We start from the raw sequence: 4,299 nt of genomic DNA on the forward strand, positions 1-4,299 counted from the left end.
GCGCCGCTCCACTTCTCCCGCCTCCCAGACTTGCGGTGCCAATCAGCTGTTTAGTGCCGCAAGCCTGGGAGGGGAGGAGAATTAGAGCGGGGGCAGCGTGCTCAGGGGAGAAGACGGAGCAGAGGTGAGCTGGGACAGGGAGTGGTTCCCCTGCACGCACCCCCCCATTGCTTGCTGCACACCCTCCCCCCCCCCCATTGTTTGCTGCACGCCCTCCCCCCGCACCTCCCAGCCCCCTGCCCCAGCTCATCTCCACTCCACTGCCTCCCCTGAGTGCGATTTTTGGTGCCCCCAACCACTTGGCACCCTGGGCGGCCGACTAGTTCGCCTAGTGGTTGCACCGGCCCTGGCCACTGCCTATCAGCAGGATTCCTCCTCCTCCTCAGTGCGACTAAATCTCCTCACCTAGACAGCCAGTCCATCCGCTGCACCCCAGTCCCCCATGCCTGAGCCTCCCTGCCAAAGCTCTGCACCTGGCTCCAGAGAATTAAGTCTCACGTGTCACTGGGAACTCGACTTCTTGTGCCCAGAGAGTCTTGGCCCCCCTCAGTAGCTGACCCGAGAAACACAATGTCTGCAAAAGCAGCAAAGAGTCGTGTGGCACCTTATAGACTAACATACGTATTGGAGCATGAGCTTTCGTGGGTGAATCCCCACTTCGTTGGATGCGTCAGTGTCTGCCTTTTGCTAATAGACCCTGCAGCTCCGAAGACCCTGGAGCTCCCAGCCGCCCCAGGCAGCCCTCAGCCGCCCCCAGCGCTCAGACACTGCAGGCAGAGCCTGGCGTTCCCAGTCACCGGGGGGGTGAGGAGAAGCCGCAGCCCCCGGCCATTGCAGGTGGCCCCGTAGCTCCCAGCCGCCGCAGGTGGATGCCAGAGCCCCCAGCTGCCATCGGGACCCCGCAGCCCCCGGCCGCCACGGGCAGGAACCGTCACCCCGCGACCGGCAGAAAACAGCCGCGCGCGGAAGCCCCTCGCACCCTGTGACACCCCCGGTGCTGCGGCTTCTCGCCAGGCGGGAGGCGGCGCCCAGTAGTTTCCCCAGGAATTGAAATTAGAGAGGGTGTTTGAATTTACAGGGGGGTTGTCAGGGCCAATGAGATACATAAAAGAGATGTGAATAAAGTAAATGTTTTGTTAGGATAAAGCAAATTTAACATAAGGATAATGCAAGTTACACATAACAGGTCTAGATTTCTAAAAATATATATAATTTAAAACAATGTATTTAATTTAAATTGACTTTTGAAAAGTAAGCCATCATGGGATAAGAGGGAAGTCCTCTCATGGATCAGTAACTGGTTAAAATCTTGGAAACAAAGGGTAGGAATAAATTATCAGTTTTCAGAATGGAGAGAGATGGTATCCCAGAGGGGTCAGTACTGGGACCATTACTGTTCAACATACTCATAAATGATCTGGAAAAATGGGTAAACAGTGAGGTGACAAAATTTGCAGATGATACAAAACTGTTCAAGATAGTTAGTTAAGTCCCAGGCAGACTGCGAAGAGTTACAAAGGGATCTCACAAAACTGGGTGATTGGGCAACAAAATGGCAGCTGAAATTCAATGTTGATAAATGGCTTCATCGGATGCATAGAATGGAACATATAGTGAGGATATATGTATATGCACACACACATACACACAGAGAACATGAAAAGGTGGGAGTTGCCCAACCAACTCTAAGAGACTAATTAATTAAGATGAGCTATTCTCAGCAGGAGAAAAAAAAACTTTCGTAGTGATAATCAAGATGACCCATTTAAGGTAGTTTGACAAGAAGGTGTGAGGATACTTAACATGGGGAAATAGATTCAATGTGTGTAATGGCTCAGCCATTTTCAGTCTCTATTTAAGCCTAAATTGATTGTAACTAGTTTGCATATTAATTCAAGTTCAGCAGTTTCTCGTTGGAGTCTGTTTTTGAAGCTTTCTGTTGCAAAATTGCCACCTTTAAATCTGTTACTGAACGGCCAGAGGTTGAAGTGTTCTCCTACTGGTGTTTGAATGTTATAATTCTTGACGTCTGCTTTACATCCCATTTATTTTTTTGCACAGAGACTGTCTGGTTTGGCCAATGTACATGGAAGAGGGGCATTGCTGGCACATAATGGCATATATCACATTGGTAGATGTGGAGGTGAACGAGCCCCTGATGGCATGGCTGATGTGATTAGGTCGTATTATGGTGTCACTTGAATAGATATGTGGACAGAGTTGGCATCGGGCTTTGTTGCAAGGATAGATTCCTGGCTTAGTGTTGTTGTTCTGTGGTTGCTGGTGAGGATTTGCTTCAGGTTTGGGGATTGTCTGTAAGCAAGGACTGGCCTGTCTCCCAAGATCTGGGAGAGTGAGGGATCATCTTTCAGGATAGGTTGTAGAAATTTGATGATTCGCTAGAGAGGTTTTAATTGGGGGATGAACGTAAAGGCCAGTGGTGTTCTGTTACTTTCTATGTTGGGCCTTTCTTGTAGTAGGTGACTTCTGGGTACTCTTCTGGCTCTGTCAACCTGTTTTTTCACTTCAGCAGGTGGGTATTGTAGTTTTAAGAATGCTTGATAGAGATCTTGTAGGTGATTATCTCTATCTGAGGGATTGGAGCAAATACGGTTGTATCTTAGAGCTTGGCTATAGACAATGGATCATGTGGTGTGTCCTGGATGGAAGCTGGAGGCATGTAGGTAAGTCTAGCGGTCAGTGGGTTTCCGGTATAGGGTTGTGTTTATGTGACCATCGCTTATCAGCACAGTACTGTCAAGGAAATGGACCACTTGAGTGAATTGATCTAGGCTGAGGTTGATGGTGGGATGGAAATTGTTAAAATCATGGTGGAATTCCTCAAGGGCTTCTTTTCCATGAGTCCAGATGATGAAGATGTCTTCAGTGTAGTGCAAGTACAGTAGGGGCATTAGGAGACGAGAGCTAAGGAAGCGTTGTTTTAAGTCAGCCATAAAAAAATTGGCATACTGTGGGGCCATGTGGGTACCCATAGCAGTGCCGCTGACTTGAAGATATATATTGTCCCCGAATGTGAAATAGTTGTGGGTGAGGACAAAGTCGCGAAGTTCAGCCACCAGGTTTGGCATGAAACTAGTTCACAAAATCATTGCTTATGCCCCTGGCCTGCCTATTTCCCTTTGGCTTCTCAAGTGCCTCTGGAGGGACGCAGCTTCCCAGACACACAGATCCTTCCCTTCAACGTGCACTGGACGGACATTCGAAACACAGCCCTTTCCAGGAGGGAATGCGCCGCTTTTGGACCCTGGCGCCCAGCAAGAAGTCCTGGGACTCTTTTTCTGACGGATGGACCCCACTGACTTGCCTTTACCAAGCAGAAACTAAGGACCGGCTGATGGCTCTCTTTGCAAACGGACGCCATCAGACTGAGCCACGAGGCATGCTGCAGGATAGCCCCTCCCCACCAAAAATTAATGCCGTGACCCGGATTCGAACCGAGGTTGCTGCGGCCACGGCGCAGAGTACTAACCACTATACGATCACGGCCAGGCGCTGCGGGGTGCAGGCAGCAGCCCAGTGCAAAAGGCTCAGCTCTGCGCTCTCGGGGCGGCCACCTACCTCGCCGGCAGCCACAGGTATTTCTCAAGTCTCCCCATTACAGTCACAGGTAAAATGCTGAGCAAAGGAAAAAATAGAGGAAGCCAATCCCATGCCTGTCCCTTTTTCTGTCTTCCTCCACCCCTGGACCAAGTCCCTCCCCGTTTGTCTGGGCCATTGTCCTCATGCCCCTGGCCAGCCTATTTCCCTTTGCCGCTCTGAAACGTGCCCCCACGTGCAGGCCCCGAAGCTGGGCCCGGGGGCGGAAGGCCAGGGAGAGGCTTTGGCTAGGGACAGCATGTCCTTGCGAGGTAATTGTCTCTCTGGAGGTGAAAGTCATCAGTGCGGGGTGCGAAGGGAAGTGGCCGTAGAAGGAGAATGCAAGGCATGTGGTGGGCAGGCCAGGGATTTCTTTGTTCCCCCCTTGAAAAGGGGTCACCCTCCCCATCAGGGAATCAAACCCCGGTCTCCCGCGTGACAGGCGGGGATACTCACCACTATACTAACGAGGAAAGGGGCACAGGGAGGGGCCCCAGCTCCCACAGACCAGCTATGGTCAGCGTACACCTACACCGTCGCATGGGCCCCAGCAGGCAACAGCACCCCCGGCCCTCTTCTGCTTCCCAAAGGCTTTGGCCGCAGCAACAGCCCTGGGAAAAGCCCTGGCCCTCCTCACCTGCCCTTGCCCAGCACGACGCCTTTTCGGGCCTACACAGCTCCTCACACAGCACCCGCCTGGGA

The 4,299-nt window shown here is 51.7% G+C and overlaps 1 non-coding gene across 1 annotated transcript; it reads right to left on the reverse strand.

Annotated features, from left to right (window-relative positions):
- Positions 1–3,998: 3,998 nt before the first annotated feature.
- TRNAD-GUC lies at positions 3,999–4,070 on the reverse strand. The gene has a single exon. It is a non-coding gene; the product is annotated as a tRNA-Asp (tRNA).
- Between the last annotated feature and the right edge of the window lie 229 nt (positions 4,071–4,299).

Source organism: Mauremys mutica, unplaced genomic scaffold, assembly GCF_020497125.1.
Source record: "Mauremys mutica isolate MM-2020 ecotype Southern unplaced genomic scaffold, ASM2049712v1 Super-Scaffold_100267, whole genome shotgun sequence".
Classification (NCBI taxonomy): domain Eukaryota; kingdom Metazoa; phylum Chordata; order Testudines; family Geoemydidae; genus Mauremys; species Mauremys mutica.